The sequence below is a fragment of the Macadamia integrifolia genome, chromosome 13, assembly GCF_013358625.1.
Source record: "Macadamia integrifolia cultivar HAES 741 chromosome 13, SCU_Mint_v3, whole genome shotgun sequence".
NCBI classification, from domain to species: Eukaryota; Viridiplantae; Streptophyta; class Magnoliopsida; order Proteales; family Proteaceae; genus Macadamia; species Macadamia integrifolia.
In genome coordinates this window covers 15,379,555-15,401,069 of record NC_056569.1, presented here as the reverse complement: position 1 = coordinate 15,401,069, position 21,515 = coordinate 15,379,555, and the positions used below count along the sequence as shown (strand labels likewise).

General features: G+C 42.0%; 1 long non-coding RNA gene across 1 annotated transcript; it reads left to right on the top strand.

Moving 5' to 3' along the window:
* The first annotated feature begins 13,519 nt into the window (after positions 1-13,519).
* Positions 13,520-15,903, top strand: LOC122060209. The gene is made up of 3 exons (XR_006134279.1): positions 13,520-15,455; positions 15,545-15,676; positions 15,803-15,903. It is a non-coding gene; the product is annotated as an uncharacterized LOC122060209 (long non-coding RNA).
* Positions 15,904-21,515: the final 5,612 nt, after the last annotated feature.

Below are 21,515 nucleotides of genomic sequence, written 5' to 3'. Positions count from 1 at the left end.
GTTTAATTTAAAAAAAAAAAAAAAACTAGAACCTTAGCTATTAGTGTCATTGCTTTATTGGTTTTAAGTTTAACTAATCAGCAAGTATATTATGAGAAAAACTAACGGCATCGACAAACTTTTGTTTTCCTGACTTAGTGACGCAGCTTGAAGGATTTGATGATTTTACTCTTGCCACTGCATAGGAAAGGTATCCCAATATTTCTTATTACCTCTCTTCATGTTAACATTAGATTTACTTATGTCATACCCCGCCTCCACTCACATGAAGGCTGGCGACATGGACAGGCACACGTGTCCACCATCCATCTAGGATCCACGATGTAGTACTTTAAGTTCATAAGATTATAAAATGAATTCTAAAATCACATACTTATAATATAAACAAAATATATATCAACTGATGATTTCTATTGATATTTACCATATTTACACAAAAGAATGTTTTCACATCTTAATCATAATTCATAGGGCTACATCTGTTAAGTACAAAAAGAATAAAAAATAGAAGATGATACTCCCATCCTCAGAGTGCTCCAAATGCACAATCATCGCACACGCATCCATCCTTGTGCGCAACCAGCTCCTCATCCCAGAGGTCACCTCCGTAGAGAGCCGGGACCTTGATTACAGTTTCCAAAGGATTTCCTGAATCAACATCTAAAAAGGGGTAACAATAGGGGGTGAGCTTCCACGAAGCCCAGTGAGGGTAACACACACAAGCAATCATGATAATCCAAGAAAATGCAACAGTATGAATATTTATGGCCGACCACATCAATATGAATGCAATGACATGATCCATTTATTATCAAGCAATTCTAAGCAATAATTTCTAAGTCCAAAGGGGGTCTAAGTGCTACTGCAACGTAGGTGTTATCCCCAATTATGAATGTACGTTATCAGTCCCCAGTGATACTACCTAGTTGCGAGTCAGGAGCGTGCCGGTTTTGGAACCACATCGTTACCCGGCAAACCCCTATTAATAACACTCCCATGATACCACTACATCGAATGCAACATCGCATGTAGGGTATGCCCATCACTGAATCAAACATCGCGTGAGGGTGAGTCACGACGTTGGCATCTTCGCACCTCAGTCACCGAAAATCGTCCCCAACCACGGACTGTCGGACGAGAGGATTAGCCAATATGTAAACCCCTATTGGCAAGGGTTGTAGCACCAAGGTGGTTATCCTAGCCCAATGCATTCTAATATGCCACAACACAATTCAATCACACACACACTCACACACACCTTGAGCATGCAGTGTCATCGGCACCAACCATTGGCCACCCTGCACCCCATTCACACACACACACACTCACCCTGAGCATGCAGTGCCACCGGCACCAACCGTTGGCCACCCTGCACCCCAGTCACACACCCACACGCACACATGCACCCTAAGCATGCAGTGCCGCAGGCACCAACCGTTGGCCACCCTGCACCCCAGTCACACACCCACACGCGTACATGTACCCTGACCATGCAGTGTCGTCGGCACCAACCATTGGCCACCCTGCACCCCAGTCACACACACATGCATAATCGTATTCCACATTCTCATGCCACATCAACACCATATATAAGGAATAATCTAATAATATACAAAATGATAAATTCATTCACATATGCATTATGATGTAAGCATTCCATAAAAACACACAAAATCCCCTCACCTCGTGTTCTAGATGGCGGTAGATAGTTGATGGTTTCGTGTTACGTGTCCCCGTCACTTCTCGGTTCCACTCCTAGGATACATAATGTTTTTAGGTTATTCGGTTATTCATAGAGGAGTGGGACACTAAGACTCGTGCCCCAATTAAAAGGATTAAAAATTAACTTTAAAATGGTTCACTGGTGGATTCTCATCCGCCGGTGAGTTCACCGGTGGATGAATCCGAACGGAATGCACATCCTACAATATTTTCACCGGTGGATGGTTCCTGCCTTCACCGACTGGCCGGTGACCATCTGTCGGTGAAGGTAAAACTGGGGTTTTCTTGCCCAGATCAGCTCTATTGGCCTTGTGGCCCCTGCGTATGGTGGTGGAAATACGTATTTTTCAGTGGGGTGTCATTTCCCAACTCCATTCCCCTTTCTCCTTCTTTTGTATAGTTTACAAATTGGGTTTTGTGATTTTAGGGTTGGTTTTTCATGTAGGGTATCCTCACACACTTCACTTGGCTTAGGTTTAGTGAAATTAGTGAGTGAATCAATATAGGGTTTCAAGATACACCCAATTTCCTCAATACACAAGTCTAGGTTAGGATACATTGGGGAAGACTTAGGTTGATCTCATGAAATGGTCATTAATGGCTTATGAGATCACTCTCACACACCATACCTAGGTTTAATTTCATTTTTCCCAACTTAGGATTAGGTTAGGGTGTTAGGTCATAGAGGATTTGTTCAAATTCCCAAATCCTAGGGTTTTGGGTAGGGATTTCATAGGGATTTGTCCTTAGACCCAAGGTTGAGTGAATAACCTTGCCAATGTAGGTCTCTTAGTCTAATTTCCCTCTCCCATTATGTAGTATTTATGGTTGGGCAGGTGGAATTTGGTTGGGTCTCCATTACTCCCAATAAAGAGTGAAATGGGAAGGAGAGAGAGAGATAGATAGAGATTTATGTGTGTGTGTTTGGAGAGATGAGCATATGGGCTTACCTCAAGAATGGAGCCCTAGCCTTCCTTCTTCCTTCCTCTCCTTCTCCTTCTTCTTCTTCTTCTTCTTTCTCCCTTTCCTTCTTTCTATTTTGGTAGGAGAAGAAATGTATGGTAAGAGCCCTATTTATAGGCACTTAAGTCCCACTAAGGGTTGTTTGGGGAATTAATGGGTTTTTACCCAATACCAGGTTATTCCATTATTTGGCACTAATGGGCCCACCTTAGGGTGTCCGGATACGTTAATCTATTCCCCAATAGGTTGTACCAACTATTGGGGGTGGTTTGATGTGCACGAGTGCGAAGATCCGGGTCCCATGACAAATTAACCAATTTTCGGCCAGTATTCTCACCGGTGGATGCTCCATCCAGCATCCACCAGTGACCATCAGCCGGTGAAGGCTGAACTGGTCACTTTGTATGGCGACTTCTCCTTTGTTTGAGTGGGGACTTCTCCAGGGTTTCTAGTGTGTGTGAGGTTCAACTAACCTTTCCCTTTGGGTCCGGAATCCCTTGCAATTACTTAAGCATGGGTAGCAGGTGCAAGTGGAGTCGCCCTTCCTTCCTCGACAAAAGACGGATGCAATCCAGTGCTCACTGGTATTGGTGTCCTCCGGAGTCGCACCTGAACATTAAATAGGAAGTTTTAGGGTTCGGGTATAACATTCCCCCTCCTTACAAGAAATTTCGTCCCCGAAATTTGACGTACCTGGTGATCCAAACAACTGAGGATATTTCTTCTTCATTTCCTCCTCATGTTCCCAAGACGCTTCTTGTCTGGAGTGATTCCTCCACTTGACTAGTACATAAGAAATAGTCCGATTGCGAAGAATGTGGTCTCTCCTGTCAGTGATTTCTTCTGGCTATTCTACATACTTCCAATCAGCATCAAGTTCCAAGGGTACATGTGTCAAAATATGAGCTGGATCGGAAACATATTTCTTGAGCATGGAAACATGAAACACATTATGATCTCCTTCTAATTCGGGTGGCATATCGACCCGGTAAGCTACTGTTCTGACTCGACCCAATATTTCATAAGGTCCCATATATCGAGGATTTAGCTTTCCCTTCTTGCCAAACCTCTTCACTCCTCTCATTGGGGATACTTTTAAAAAAAAATTATTGCCCACCTCAAACTCTAGGTGCTTCCGTCGACATCCGCATAGTTTTTCTGTCTTGATTGAGCCTCCTTAATTCTCTCCCTGATTACATCCACTTTCTCACAAGTGGCTTGGATCAGTTCTGGGCCTAGGATCCTCCTTTCTCCAACTTCATCCCAATACCAAGTCGTTCTGCATTTCTTAACATAATGGGCTTCATAAGGTGCCATGCCTATAGTAGCCTGGTAGCTATTGTTGTAGGAGAACTCTATGAGTGACAAGTGCTCATCCCAACTATAGCTCATATCCAATACACAAGCCCGCAACATATCCTCTAGGGTCTGTATAGTCCTCTCTGACTGCCCATCTGTCTGTGGATGGAATGCTGTGCTGAAATTCAGTTGTGTCCCCATTGCTGTCTGTAGACATTTCCAGAAGTTGGAGGTGAATCTGGCATCGTGGTCAGAGACAATGCTTGCTGGTACCCCATGTAATCGGACAATATTGTCAACATTTGAGCCAACTTTTCCATGGAGTAAGTAATCTTCATAGGGATGAAGTGGGCCACCTTGGTCAGTCGGTCTACAATTACCCAGATGGTGTCATTCCCTTTCTGAGTACATGGCAGTCCTGTGACAAAATCCATGGTAATGTTTTCCCATTTCCATTCTAGTACGGGTAGGGGTTGTAATAAGCCATGTGTGTGGCCTTTACCTTTCTGCTTTGATCTGTTGACAATTCAAGCATTTGGCTACATGGGTGGCTACGTCAGTTTTCATGCCACACCACCAATAGGACTTCTTCAAATCCTCGTACATTTTTGTACTACCTGATTGGATGGAGTAGGGTGAACTGTGAGCTTCTTTCAATATTAATTTCCTCATCTCTTCATCCTTTGGTACGCAAAGTCTATCTTTGAACATGAGGACCCCATCTTCAGTCAACTTGAAATTTAAATATTTTTGTCTTCCTTCTTTGATATCGCTTACTATTTTCTAAAGATCCTCATCTAGTACTTGAGAGACTTGGATTTTCTCCACTAACGATGGTTGTATCATAAGTGCGACCAAGGTCACTGTCGCCTCATTCGTTAGTAGTTCCAGATCCATTCTTCTAGCTTCCTCAATCAATTGTTCATTCATAGTCAAGGCTGCTAGGGATAGAGTCTGAGACTTCTGGCTCAATGCATCAGCCACTACGTTGGCCTTCCCCGGATGGTAATGGATGGTGCAGTCATAATCCTTTATCAGTTCCAACCATCTTCTTTGTCTCATATTCAGCTCCTTTTGGGTGAAAAAGTATTTCAAACTCTTATGATCGTTGTAGATCTCACTCTTTTCCCTATATAAATAATGCCGCCAGATCTTTAAAGCAAAAATGACCGCTGCTAACTCCAAGTCATGAGTGGGGTAATTCTTTTCATAGTCCTTCAGCTGTCGAGATGCATATGCTACAACCTTGCCATTTTGCATCAACACACAGCCTAAGCCCAACTTGGATGCATCACTATATACTACCATTCCAGCGTTGCCTTCTGGAATAGTGCGTACTGTAGCTGTTATTAATTTCCGCTTCAATTCCTAGAAACTTCCTTCACATTCCTTAGACCATTCAAATTTCACTCCCTTCCGTGTTAGTCGAGTCATAGGTCCAGAAATGCGTGAGAAATTTTCAACTTCTGTAGTACCCTGCTAACCCCAGGAAAATATGGATTTCACCTACATTCTTAGGTGCCTCCCATTCTACCACAACCTTTACCTTTCCAGGATCAACTTTAATGCCCTTCTCTGAGACAATATGCCCTAAGAAATGCACTTGTGTAAGCCAAAACTCACATTTACTAAATTTTGCATACAACTGCTTCTCTCTCAATCTCTGAAGGGTAAATCTCAAACGGGTAGGATGTTCTTGCTGGCTCTTCGAATAGATTAAAATTTCGTCAATGAATACGATGACAAAGTTGTCTAACATATTGTGGAATACTCTATTCATAAACTCCATGAACATTGCAGGGGCATTGGTTAGTCTAAATGGCATAACTAGGAACTCATAGTGTCCATAACGGGTCCTAAAAGCTGTCTTCCTGATGTCACCCTCTCTAATCTTGAGTTGATGATAACCAGATCTAAGGTCAATTTTGGAGAATGTGGTTGCACCTTGCAATTGATCAAAGAGATCATCGATTCTAGGCAACGGATACCTATTCTTGATAGTTAGCTTATTGAGTTCCCTGTAGTCTATGCACATTCTCATACTCCCATCCTTCTTCCTAACAAAGAGTATCGGTGATCCACATGGGGACACACTAGGTCGGATGAACCCTTTCTCCAATAAATCTTGTAATTGTTCCTTCAACTCCTTCAGTTCTGAAAGTGCCATCCTATATGGAGCTTTTGATATAGGTGTTGCCCTAGGGATCAGATCAATAGTGAATTCAGTCTCTCGGTCCGGGGGTAGTCCAGGTAAGTCGTCAGGAAAGATGTCTGAAAATTCTTTCACTACTTCTATTTCCTCTACCGACTTACTCTCCTCAGTTGTGTCAATCACAGATGCCAAATAGGCCTCACATCCTTACTCTAGTAATCTTCTCACTTCAAGTGCAGATATCACTAGTTTCTTGGACTTCTTGACTTTTCTCCCTTTGTAAACAAACTCACCTCCTTCTCGAAGTTTGAATACAATTTTCTTCTCAATACATAAAACACTTGCCCTGAGCATGCATATTCAAGTCTTTATATGTACTAGGTTCAAACACCCACATCCTCCGTATCCACTCATTCAGGGAAGAAAAATATGTAAAATGGACCCACACATATAAAGAAAAGAAAATAAATTCTCACCTTTTTACCTTCACCGGTGGATGATCATCCGCCGGAAATCACCGGCTGATGGATCCGCAAGGTCTAAAAATTACTTAAAGTGTTCACCGGTGGATGGTAATTGTTTCACCGGCCAGCCGGTGAACACTTTTACTGTCTTTTAAAAGGGCTGGCCGAGAACTCCCATTTTCACCATAACCTCTTCCTTTTCTTGCCAAGAATGACCGGAGAGCTCTCCCAAGGTTGGAAGAACATCATCCGGTTATTTTTGCCACCAATCCATGCCACATTTTGCACAAGAGGTAAGGTTTTCCTCCCATTTTTGCTAGATTTTCCATTTTCCCCAAATTTTCTTCTCTGTGAAACCCTAACTAGTGATTTATGTGAAATTTCTTGCATTCTTTCCAAATGTGCCTTTCCTTTTGTATACACTAAGTTGGATATGTATATTTGTTTTGTTTGTATGCAGGTCATGAATTCTGGAAGAGACACACGTAGTCGAAATGCTGCGAGGGAGATTCCAGCTCCTCCAAAACCTAACTTTGAAAGATTTTGGTTTAGCTCTGCGGAGAGTGTGCAGAAATGGGGGTTGTTTGGAAGTAAACTTGTGGATTCCGAGAAGGCAATATTGCATGGTCAGATGCCTTCCTTTGGTATAACGAGGCAGTTCCAGGCACTGGGTTGGTCACCGCTGTTAGACCCGGGGGACAGATGTTATACTCGCTTGGTCTAAATGTTCTTTTACAATCTGAGGGGCGAGGAAGTAGGGGAGAATGATTATCGTCTCATGAGCCGAGTTATTGGAGTAGACCTCTCCTTCACCACAGCCAAGTTTGGTGCTATTACTGGGATTTCAAGTGCCGAGAAGAGTGTATATTGTGCTTCCAAGACTAGAAGGGGAGCCTTCCTTCCCCAAGATAGTTTAGATGAGATGTGTCGGCAGTTGACTGGAACCACTAGTGGATGGGCTAGGTTCAGTCGCTTCAGGACCACGCCCAAGGTGCTTTGTAGGGTAGTTCAGTTAAACATATTACCAGCTGGAGGTCATTTCAATGAAGTTTCTCTTCTCCAGGCCTATGTTACCCTGTGTTGTATGTGGGTCTCCAGATCAACCTCCCATACCTATTGATGCGGCATATGGCATACCGGGCCAAGTACCCAAATGATGGAAATTTACTTTACGAAATTCTCCTTATTAGTATTTTGTACACGTTAGGGTCCCCTATGCTGACGAGCCTACAGATGGAGCCAAGAGGTATCCTTTCGATTTACACTCCTTAGTGAAGATGAAGGTTGACCCTAATGATGGTAGTGATGTTGAGGGGGTGCCGGTAATGGCCCCTATAGGAGGTAACCAGGATTTGGATATGGAAAACGACGAGGAGGCCGAGGAGAGCGAGGAAGATGGGGAGGATAGTGAAGATGATGGACCTCCATTGCGTCAAGGCCGTAGGGTAACTACCCCACCTCCTCCTTACACTTCATCTCAATATGCTGGTGGCACTTCTTCTTCGACCGCACCAAGTGATGCAATAGGTTGGGATCGGGTGATGTAGGCTATGGAAACAGGTTTTCGGGGTCTGAATACCCGTCTGGACAGCATTGATGATAGGGTCAGTCATCTGGAGGTATGGACCCGTAGGTGGGACACTTACTTTGGGATAGCAGATACTACTCCTGTTTCTTTGGTACCACCCAGTGATCCACCCCAGCAGTAGTTTTTCCTAGGTCCTCCTATCTTTCAATCTTGTTCTTAGGATTGTGATCCTATTATGTTTTATTTGTGCCATTAGTGTTATTAACTTGAGAGTTATTCAGTAGGTAGTTATCGTCTATGTAATTTGCTCCTAGTTAAGTCTTGTATTCTCCTCTCTTAAAGTTGTAAGCTGAATTTGTTATTAATGAAATTATCAGTGTTATCGGCTTCTATCTTCAACATGTCTCCTATGTGTGAACTATGATTTATGTACTTATCTTTAAGCTTTTATTTATAACCTAATCACCAGTAATCACCAGTAGTCCTAACATTTCATAAATTTATAACTTAAAGTAGAGTATCGCGCTTTGATACCACTCGTTGTCACACCCCGCCTCCACTCACCTGAAGGCTGGCGACATGGACATGCACACGTGTCCACCATCCATCTAGGATCCACGATGTAGTACTTTAAGTTCATAAGATTATGAAATGAATTCTAAAATCACATACTTATAATATAAACAAAATATATATCAACTGGTGATTTCTATTGATATTTACCATATTTACACAAAAGAATGTTTTCACATCTTAATCATAATTACAGTTATGCCCCCATAGGGCTACATCTGTTAAGTACAAGAAGAATAAAAAATAGAAGATGATACTCCCATCCTCAGAGTGCTCCAAATGCACAATCATCGCACACGCATCCATCCTCGTGCACAACCAGCTCCTCATCCCAGAGGTCACCTCCGTAGGGATCCGGGACCTCGATTACAGTTTCCAAAGGATTTCTTGAATCAACATCTAAAAAGGGGCAACAACAGGGGGTGAGCTTCCACAAAGTCCAGTGAGGGTAACACACATAAGCAATCATGACAATCCAAGAAAATGCAATAGTATGAATATTCATGCCCGACCACATCAATATGAATGCAATTATGTGAGTGCAATGACATGATCCATTTATTATCAAGAAATCCTAAGCAACAATTTCTAAGTCCAAAGGGGGTGTAAGTGCTACTGCAACGTAGGTGTTATCCCCAGTTATGAATGTACATTATCAGTCCCTAGGGATACTAGTTAGTTACGAGTCAAAAGCGTGCCGGTTCTGGAACCACATCGTTACCCGGTAAAGCCCTATTAATAACACTCCCATGATACCACTACATCGAATCCAACATCGCATGTAGGGTATACCCGTCACCCAATCAAACATCACGTGAGGTTCTGTCACGATGCTGGCATCTTCGCACCTCAGTCACCAGAAATCGTCCCCAAACACAGACCGTCGGACGAGAGGATTAGCCAGTACGTAAACCCCTATTGGCAAGGGTTGTAGCACCAGGGTGGTTATCCTAGCCCAATGCATTCTAATATGCCACAACACAATTCAATCACACTCACCCACTCACACAAACCTTGAGCATGCAGTGCCGCCGGCACCAACCATTGGCCACCCTGCACCCTAGTCACACACACACTCACCCTGAGCATGCAGTGCCGTCGGCACCAACCGTTGGCCACCCTGCACCCTAGTCACATGCACAGACACACACACACACCCTGACATGCGGTACCACCGGCACCAACCGTTGGCCACCCAGCACCCCAGTCACACACCCACATGCACACATGCACCTTGAGCATGCAGTGCCACCGACACCAACCGTTGGCCACCCTGCACCCCAGTCACACACCCACACGCACACATGCACCCTGACCATGCAGTGCCGCCGGCACCAACCATTGGCCACCCTGCACCCCAGTCACACACACACACTCACACATGCACAATCATAATCCACATTCTCATGCCACATCAACACCATATAATATGCAAAATGATAAAATTCATTCACATATATGCATTATGATGCAAGCATTCCATAAAAACAAACAAAATCTCCTCACCTCATTTTCTAGATGGCGGTAGATAGTTGATGGTTTCGTGTTGCATGTCCCCATCACTTCTCGGTTTCACTCCTAGGATATATAGTGTTCTTAGGTTATTCAGTTATTCATAGAGGAGTGGGACACTAAGACTTGTGCCCTAATTAAAAGGATTAAAAATTAACTTTAAAATGGTTCACTGGTGGATTCTCACCGGTGGATGGTCATCCGTCGGTGAGTTCACCGGTGGATGGTCATCCGTCGGTGAGTTCACCGGTGGATGGTCATCTGTCGGTGAGTTCACCGGTGGATGAATCCGAATGGAATGCACATCCTGCAATATTTTCACCGGTGGATGGTTCCTACCTTCACCGGCTGGCCGGTGACCATCCGCCGGTGAAGGTAAAACTGGGGTTTTCTTGCCCAGATCAGCCCTATTGGCCCTGTGGCCCCTGTGTATGGTGGTGGAAATACGTATTTTTCAGTGGGGTGTCATTTCCCAACTCCATTCCCCTTTCTCCTTCTTTTATATAGTTTACAAATTGGATTTTGTGATTTTAGGGTTGGTTTTTCATGTAGGGTATCCTCACACACTTCACTTAGCTTTAGTTTAGTGAAATTAGTGAGTGGATCAACATAGGGTTTTAAGATACACCCAATTTCCTCAATACACAAGTCTAGGTTAGGATACGTTGGGGAAGACTTAGCTTGATCTCATGGAATGGTCATTAATGGCTCATGAGATCACTCTAACACACCATACCTAGGTTTAATTTCATTTTCCCCAACTTAGGATTAGGTTAGGGTGTTAGGTCATAGAGGATTTGTTCAAATTCCCAAATCCTAAGGTTTTGGGTAGGGATTTCATAAGGATTTGTCCTTAGACCCAAGGTTAAGTGAATAACCTTGCCAATGTAGGTCTCTTACTCTAATTTCCCTCTCCCATTATGTAGTATTTATGGTTGGGTAGGTGGAATTTGGTTGGGTCTCCATTACTCCCAATAAAGAGTGTAATGGGAAGGAGAGGGAGAGATAGATAGAGATTTATGTGTGTGTGTGGAGAGATGAGCATATGGGCTTACCTCAAGAATGGAGCCCTAGCCTTCCTCCTTCCTTCCTCTCCTTCTCCTTCTTCTTCTTCTTCTTCTTCTTTCTCCCTTTCCTTCTTTCTATTTTGGTAGGAGAAGAAATGTATGGTAAGAGCCCTATTTATAGCCACTTAAGTCCCACTAAGGGCTGTTTGGGGAATTAATGGGTTTTTACCCAATACCAGGTTATTCCGTTATTCGGCACTAACGGGCCCACCTTAGGGTGTCCGGATACGTTAATCTATTCCCCAATAGGTTGTACCAACTATTGGGGGTGGTTTGATGTGCACGGGTGCGTAGATCCGGGTCCCATGGCAAATTAACCCATTTTTGGCCAGTATTCTCACAGGAGGGTGTTCACCGGTGGATGCTCCATCCATCGGTGACCATCAGCCGGTGAAGGCTAAACTGGTCACTTTGTATGGCGATTTCTCCTCTGGTTGAGTGGGGCCTTCTCCAGGGTTTCTAATGTGTGTGAGGTTCAACTGAACTTTCCCTTCGGGTCTGGAATCCCTTCCAATTACTTAAGCATGGGTAGCAGGTGCAAGTGGGGTTGCCCTTCCTTCCTCGGCAACAGACGGATGCAACCCAGTGCTCACTGGTACTGGTGTCCTCCGGCATCGCACCTGAACATTAAATAGGAAGTTTTAGGGTTTGGGTGTAACAACTTAAACCTGTAGCTATAACATAAGTATTACAACTCCAACGGGGGCTACTGGTAGGGAAATGGTTATACTCTTCCTTTCCACGGGACGTAGGGCCTCTAGTGTTACCCGTAGGGTAAAAATGTAAATATTCTAATTACCCGGAAGGGTATTGAGGTTGGTAAAGTGTCTTTATTTTACTTCAACCTGTAACTATAATGGTAAGATATTTGTGTGGGAAATGGGCCACTGGCTATAAGCTTTGATAATTGATAAGATGGGTTATTGGGGTTATCGTTAAATGGCCACTGGGCTATTAGGCTGGGCTTTGGAATATGTTTGTGTTTGTATTTGACTTTATACTAATACACGAAAATTTCTTAATTGCCTCACTTAACAGGTATAAGGGTATACATTGAGAGTAAGACCCCTTACCCTTACGCTCTTATGCTTCCCCCCCCCCCCCCTTTTTTTTCGGTTAGTGTTTCCAGTGGTATATGTCTTTTAGGTCTAACTGATCAGCAAGTATATTCTGAGAAAAACTAACGGCTGCAAAGGGCCTATGGTTTTCTTATCCCAATTTAAAAATTCAGCCAGCTTATTGCATAAGCTTCATCTCTGTACCTGGGTTTTCAGCTCTAGGATGGAAATCCACTACATGCAAATTCTGAAACCTAGTTTTTGGTGACTGTAGAGACAGTACATAAGTTTATTTGATGGACAGCAAACACAAATGACCAATTTTCCCTCTACAGCTGGATTTTCCATATCTAGGATAGCAATCCCACACATCCTAGCCAAAATCAGCTGTGAGAGACTGCAGAGACTAGTAGAAAACTAAATTCCACCAAAGTACCACAGGGGCAGCATGCATACATACACATATTAAGTCCCTGTAACTGAATTCATTTCAATTCCCTTGCATGCAGTCCAAGGTTCCCAATTCTGGGTGGCTGCATGCTTTGGAAATGGATTGAACTTCTATTTTATATGAATACAACCTACTGTACAACAATTTATAGAGATGAAATTTACCTCTCTGGACAAGTACAGCAGTAGCACAACAGCAGGTGCAGTAGTAACTCAGCTGAAACCAAATTTGGACAGCAGTAACACAACATTTGTCGCAGAATTTCAGCTTGGAAAGCTCTTGCACTTCTCAGCTTGCTTGCTTCAAGCTTGGACAGCAGCCATGCACATTAGCTCCTTTGCTTTCACCATCATCTAAACTACAACATAAACACCACCTTAGCTACAGTAGCAGGAGAACAGCAACAGGAGGATAACAGCAGCTTGCAGCCTCCATGCAGCCCAAGCAGCTCCAAGAACCAGCCTTTTCTCCTTCTCCTTCTCCTTATTCTTCTCTTCTTCGTCTCCTTCTTCTCCTTTCTTTTCCTCTCCTCTCCCCAACAATTTCAGTAAATGGGAGGATGACATGAACAAACGGGAGTATGGATTGGTATTTGTAATGGCTATTATTCTCCCAATAAGGCCTGTTTGGAAGTAAGGTCCAAAATCCTTAAATTACATTCATCTTTAATGCTGCCATGTGGATCCACCTGATCTTTTGCATATCGGGTGCCACATGAACAGGATTTGATGCTCTATCAGCCTAGGTAAATGGCTGAGGCACGCCCGTTAGGATGTGGGATCCATTGAGAATTAATGCCATTTGGCTGCAGATAGCACCACTAGCAGGTGGCACTGGCTGGCTGGAGGTCAGCTAAGTGACTTGCCGATGGCCTCAATTATGCCCACCTAACAGTCATTTACCCCGGGTCCTTAAGTCAGGTAGGTTCATAACCTTGGGAACCCAAAGTAGGCCCACTTACTTCAATCACTTAGCTTCATATACAAAGACACAGTAGGGTAACCTTGCCATTTGTGTACACTTCACTAGCCAAGTAAGAAGCCCAACTACCCTCAGTACAACTAATGACCTAGCACCTGAGGCATACATCTATGTTTTGAGATAGGGTATCATAGTCCTATTGTTGTGCTGGGTGTTACTAGCTATTTAGTGACCGTAGTCCCATAAAAATACCTTGTGGTTTCCGGAAACTTTCTAGGCTCCTTTTCTTTAGTCTGTTGCCAATAAAGTGGTAGCTAGGAACACTCTAAACCAAAATAAGACATTTTGAATCCTTATAATTATGTTATATGCTTTCCCCTTTTCATTCTTATTCCCAATAAGGTATCTTTTTTCTAATTTTATTTCATAGTTAATGCAGAATGATTTGGGATAAGCTAGTCACTATAGAATATTGATTGTTTGAGGAATAAGTGGTGGAAATCCCTTACTGGTGCTATCTTTGTAAAAATGATGTGAAATCTGTTAATTATTTTTTGTTAGCATGAATTTCTCTATGAGAATTACAGGGCAGATGGATGTAGTGTTTTGCTAATTAGTGAGTGTGCCTGGAAAACAAATATTCCCTTATAATAAGTTGGAGACTTGATTTCCTGTAGTTGCTTTTTTGTACATTGAGAATGGTGATGATTCATATTTTTTGAAATGTTATATGTTAGCTCTAGGATGATATATGATTATTCACATGAATATTTGAAAGATTTTTGGTAGTACTGTTTTATAATTTGTTCTTATCTGTTATTACCACTTGTAGCAGGCGTAGAGTTGTTCCTTGGCACTGAAACAGTGAAAGTAGTTACAGCTTCCAAGACTCTTACTAGTGCACCTGGAGAAACCTATAAGTATGAAATTTTGATAATTGCCACTGGCTCTATAGTATGTACTAATTATATGATAAATCGTGATTGTATATCCTCTATTTATTTTTCAAGCCGTATATTTTATGAAAAGAAATAGAGTTCTTACTAGCAACTAGGCTTGATTTTTCTGTTTAATTTGATTCCGTCTCCCTCTATGCAATTTTTTTTATGCATTCTCTTTTGTAGGTCTTTAGGTTGTCTGACTTTTTTTTTCTAGGAATTGATGCCAAGAACATCTTCTATGTGTGAGAAATTGATGACGCTGACAAGCTTATAGAAGCAATTATGGCAAAGAAGGATGGAAAGGCTGAGATTGTTAGAGGGGGATACATTGGTCTAGAGCTTAGTGCTATAATGAAGATTAACAATTTTGATGTTACTATAGTGTATCTTGAACCATGGTGCAGTAAGATAGCCATTTTAACTTCTCTTATGGAATCCTAGTATTCATTGATTTAGATTGAGACTAATATGGAAATTATAAAATTATCGAAGCTGAAAGCAGAATACTTCTGCATGCTTTTTTGGGATCCATAAAATGGCTCTTCATTGCAGTTATGAGGGTTATTATGCCAAGAAAGGTGTCAAAATTATTAAGGGAATAGTTTTAGTTGGGTTTTATCTAAATGCAAATGGGGAGGTGAGTTCTTAGTCAAATGTGACAATAAATGTAATCTACATTTGTCGAAAAGTGTCTCTTATGGTCAAATTGCATCTTTGTTTAGGTGAAGGTTGGGAGGGTACTGGATGCTGACATTGTTGTTGTTGGTGTTGGGGGAAGACCTTACCACATTATTCAAAGGACAGGTTAGGGAAGAAAAAGGTGGAATTATGATTTGTGTGCTTCTCATATCCTTTTAAACCTGCACTGCCTTTTAATTCTAATTATGTTGTAGGGAATTTCTTCAGTGCCATCCACTGCTCTATCTCAGCCACCACAACCTTAATTAACAAGTTTAACAATCCAATTTACAAGAATTGCACTTGGTGATAGCCGTGATAGTATTCTTTTCTATTCCTTTCAAGAGGTATGTTAGAATTACTTAATATATGCTATACACAATATTTTTTATCTTATTACTTTCTGCTTGTCTGCATTCTTTGTTGATTTTTATGCTAGAATGAATTTTAATATTTTCTTCCTTGGTGGAAAGGTTGTCTGAATCTATTTGCCAAGAGCTTGGCCTTTGCTTGGGCAGATCGAAGGGTGAAGCAAAGAGCATCAGTGACATTTTATGCTGTAGGAAATTGGGGTAAAAGTGCATTGGTGTAAACCTACTCCGAACTGGATTAAAATCAACGTCGATGGGAGCTCTCTGGGGAATTCAGGGAGGGCAGGCGCTGGTGGCATTGTTCGTAATAATGATGGTTAGGTATGCAACTCATTTAGCATCTTCTTAGTGGTTTGTGCTCCAACGATGGGTGCCTATTCTCCCATTCCTGAACTCTATCTCATGGAAAATTTCACATTGTTTTCGCGAGGCTAATGCTGTGGCGGATTATCTGGAAAAGAAGGCTTCAAAAACTGGGATCACAAAAACCTCTGTGACCTTCCCGAGGCACATCATGCTGGAGATAGAAAATGATGCAATGGACAGGCATAGATTAAGATTCTGCTAGGATGCTTCTTGCTTTCTCTGCTGATGGCCATGTCGAAGGTGGAGATTGCAAGTTTTTCTAGCGGTCTAGGCTGTGTTCCATTTTTTTTTTCTTTTGCTTTTGATGTATTTCCTTTTTTTCTACTAATAAAAGCATATTTTAGCAAAAAAAAAAAAAGGTTGTTTTTTTTTTTTTTTTTTTTTTCTTTTTTCTTTGAGGGGTGTTCTTTGTTAGCCACAATCTATGTGTTTTTTGCATATTGAATCCACTTTATGGAGAAATGGAACCCCTTTAATTGAGCTACGTACCATCATACTTGGCGTTATTGTGGCAAGAAATCTTAAAGTATTTGATGTTTTGTTCCAATAGCCTTTTCCTTTGGATACCTTGATGACTCTACATACGCATTGTACGGTTCTTAGATGGTTGGGTTTTTCATCTTAACATAGAGGTAATTAAACTATGATTATTTACTAGGCCTTGAGAGTAGTTTTGAGATCTTGGGGACTTCAAATGAACATATATGGAAATTCCAAATGAACAAATTGAAACTCGGAAACAATTTTTTAGTTTTTGAAGAATGAGGCAAAGGGATTGATTGAGGGATATTTCTTATTCTTAATATAAGCTCGTTATTGAATTTGCAAATGTTTGGTAATTACCGATAATTATAAGTTCAAAATTCTTTTTCCTCGCAATGTAGACGAAAGCTTGTTTCATTTATGAAAGAAGATTACCCAATGTGCCCTTCACTTTTTTTTGGGGGGCGGGGGTGGTGGATAAGAGAATGGGAAAATGGTTCTCAATTATACAATATTGACATGTTTGATCCTGAGTTCTAATTTTTATTTCCCTTCACAATGTAAATAAAAAAGATGACTCATTTTCTAAAGAATGTTCCTCCATGTAAAACTAGCATATTGTAGTAAGTTTATGATGTCAACAAAGGAAAACCATAGAAGTTATGAAGTATGTCTTTTCCCTTTTGATGAGTCTTCAGATTGCCTTGTGTATATTTGTTCATCATATTTTACCATTTCATATTTCTATGGGCTTGTAGAAAGAGTTCTTTAGACAATGGTTCATTCTTGTGCACTTAAGCTTTTTTAATCATATTAAGGTAGTCTTTTCACAAAATCAAGTGGCTCAAGCTAGGTGACTCCAATTCTACCTTCTTTCACAAATCCCTCAAAGCCCGTACCAATCTCAACTCCACCTCCAAGCTTATTTCCTCCAATGAGACTCCCGTCCTCTAGCCGGAGGACATCAAATTGGAAGCTGCTTCCTACTTCTCAAACCTCTTCCACCCCCCCCCCCCCCAACCTCATTAACAAATTCATTCTTTCCCACCTCCTCCCCTCTTTCACTACCATTCCCTTCGATGATGAGATCCACGTGGATGTCCTCTCCTATAAATCCAACAAGGCCCCTAGGCCTGATGGTTTTAGAATTGGATTTTTCTCCTCCTATTGACATATCATCATAAACGATCTTATCCATGCCATTTAGAGTTTCTTCCTCTCCCCTTCCCAAATCAAATACGTTAACCACACCTTCCTATTTCTTATCCCAAAAAAATATGGAGTGGTCTCTATGATGGACATCGGGCCAATTTCCCTTTGCAACCTCCTGTATAAATTAATTGCCAAAATCTTTGCTAACCGGATTCAACTTGTCATAGATTCCCTGGTCAGCCCAAACCAATCTACCTTTATTGTTGAGAGAAGTATTATGGATAATATTGCCCTCTGTTATAAAGTTATCAAAGGATTTGATTGCAAATCCCACTCCTTTACTACTCTCCTCAAGATTGACAAATATAAATGTTACACCCGTGCCCTAATTCGGTCTAATTTGAATTGTTGTGACAAGCCTCGGATCGAAAGTACGATCGGGTTTTGGCTTGCAGCTGTGCATTATCAAGGGGGTAGAGATGACCCCACATGTTCGTGCATTGCTTGCCTATCTAACTGGAGGGGATTCATACCTTCCGATTCCAGATAGTAAGTGACCCGACTCCCCACACTTGAATTTTGGCACGCATAAAAAATTATCGAATGAGCTTGAGCATGTCCGAGGGAAACTACTCGTGCGAGACCATCCATGGGATAGCAAAGCTATCTTGGCTACCAGAAATAAGCCACTGGAAGCAACCTAGGCCTGGATCTGGTGACTATTTTCGATGGGTTGACAGGCTACTATCGGGGTTCTAATGCCTATGGTTCCCGCCACTCGCATCATAAATGTTTTTGGATAATCCCAAATCATCCTCCACACCTTCCTCATGATGTAAGCACTTTACGGACCTAAATGGTCAGGTCCTCGTACCCTGAAATTTATTTTAACCCGATTGGTCTAAAAGAGGTCCAACCCAAACAGACCCTAAGTTCCACTTAAGTTATAAGTTGGGAAATGAGGAAATGATCCTCATTTCCCTTGTGCTCAATGTATGAGATGAGAGAAAGAGGAGAGGAAGGAAGAATAAAAGGAAGAAAAAGAAGGTTGAAGGCTTACCTTGGTGCCGGCTACCGCCAAGTTACTGGAATCACTGCCAGAGGTAAGTACACTCACTTCCACCATTTTCTCTCTTCATTTTGACCTAGAAAAAGCTAGGTATGGGTGGAGTGTACAAACCATGCTAAGGTCATAGAATGCATGTTTTACCCTCTCGGTGTTGTTACCAAGCTCGAACCAAGCCCGATGAGCTTCGGCAACAAGTATTGCCAAAAGACCAACTAGGGTTTTGATCATTCGATCAATGTATCTCCCAAATGGATAAGTGGAATTAGGATTTTCTTGGCTTTGAATGATGCTAGGAACATCCCCTACAAACTCCACGGAACAAATCCTGGCGATCGGGCCCAAGTCGAAAAGCCCCAATTCGAGTTGGACCTTTCTATATTACCACAAAAAATATGGCACAGGAAACACTGTAGCTATTTCCAGTGGGTTGTTTTTGTTGGACAAATGAGCCTTAAGTGCTCTCTGTCTTCTCCACTAGAAACATGACTGATATTTCTAGTGGAAATGCCCTATTTTCGGTGGGTGTTTTTGGTGACAGTACTGCCACTTGGGGACAGTGTCTGTACCCTTTGGGGGTGACGTGTGTGGGTCCCTCCCGATGTTCCCGACGCGTACTGATGTATTATTCCCTTTATGTCTAGGATAGTGATGCACACGTGCCCCAAAGCAGGAATTGATTTGATCGATTGGTGGCCGTACTTGAACCTGAACACACCTGATCATAAACCAAGTGAGGGAAGGACTATGTTTATTTTTGGAATGTTTATTATTATTAAATTGCTCACATGTTTAGAATTATATATTTAATTGTAATTATTCAACTGTGATAATGATATGTTACATTTATCATTTATGATTATGATATGAATTGTATGAAGATGTATGACAGGATCCGGTGTGGCCGAGGTGGTACTGATACCGTGATCGCCATGTGTTTGGTTGTGTGTGCGTGAAGGAATCCGACATGGCCGAGGTGGTATTGGTGCCGTGATTTTCGTAGGTATGTTACATCCATGCATTGATTATGTGCATTAGAGTTAGTTGTAGTCGTGGGTTACACTTTGTGGCCAAGGTCTCGCTGGTATCATGTACCCCAGGACTGCATTTGGAAATGGATGCGCTTCGTGGTCGATGATTAGTACCGGTGTCACGTAGTCCACACTCAATTGTGATATGTATGCTAGATTAGGTAAATGGTCTCGGGTTTCACTTTGTGTCTCTCTAGTATCGTGTACCCAGGACTGTACTTGGAGATGGATTACACTTTAGGGCCGAGGTCTTACTAGTATCGTGTAATTCATACTAACTGTATCACTATGAAGGCATGTAGCATATATGTGGTTAGGTATCACTCCCTATGCTAAGAACCCTTGCCAACAGGGGTTGAGGTGTTAGATAACCCATTGTGGTATGTTCGATGTGCCTATCCAGAATGCCACACCCGTGGTACGATGCTATTGTTGCAAGAGGAGGGAACCTGTCCAGCGTGGTCGATGATGTATCGGTGTCGTGATTTCCAGGAGGGGATTATCAGGGGTTTGCTGGGTGACCCATGGACACATACATGGACTAGTATGTTTCTATTCATGGCTAGGGTTTGTATCCTTACGTAGTCGATGGCGGTTCCAAGACGAAGGATACAGCTTAATGTGCCGTAGTAGCATTTACCAGACTTAGTTTGTAATGTTAGGTGGATAATAAATAAATGAACTGCATCACGAGCATCATGGACTATGTGTTTAAATTCTGCAATCATGCATCATAAATTTTTACTGCTATTGTCTTGCTTGGATGTGCTTGACCCCTCCCCTCACTGAGCAAGTTTGAAAGCTCACCCCACGTATGCACCCCTTTTTAGATTATAATGCAGATACCATGGTGCCAATGGTGGGTGTCCCAGTATCTTCTGGGTCAGAGTATGGTGTGAGTGACTGTGGATGTTAGAAGCGGAGAGCACGATCAGGACTATGCTTACGACCACTGTGCTTAAGGCACACCGTGAGATTGTACATCATACTTGATACTTTTGGGTATAACTATCGATTATATATTTTGAGATTATATTACATGTCATGGATAAATGTAACAGAATAACTCGGTTATTACTATTATATTATCATTAGATGTTTTCCCATTTTATTTATGATTATGCTACTACACTCTGATTCCGCTGCTTATGTTGGTTTGTGATGTGAGATTGTGAAAATGTTAAGGTACTGCTATCAGAGATTCTGGTAGGTTTGTAAGACAGGTACGTGTCTTACTCACACCGTCGGAATTCCTAATGGTAAGTTGGGTCTACTGGAATTGGGGTGTGACAATAAAGCTTTTGATTCTGTCCGTTGGGATTTCATTTCCAAAGTTTTGCTCTAGATGTCCTTCCCTCCTTCCTTTGTCCATTAGATTTACTCTTGTATCTCCTCCCCCCTCCTTCTCTATCTTAGTCAATAGCAGCCCCGCTGGCTACTTCCCTGCTTCGGTTGGCATTCATCAAGGTTGCCCTCTCTCCCCTCTCCTTTTCTCCCTTGCATTTTAAATTCCTCTCTCGCTTCATTTAATCCTCCACTAACCAGCACCTTATCTCATATCTCCCCTATTCCTAAGTGTAAGTCCTTATGATTTTTTCCAAGGCCGATCATACCTCTATTTCCTCTATCATATCTTCCCTCCGTCTCTTCGAGTCTCTCTCGGGCCTCTGCATCTGGTATCTGCAAATAATATTTTTTTTCTTTTACCTTATTATAA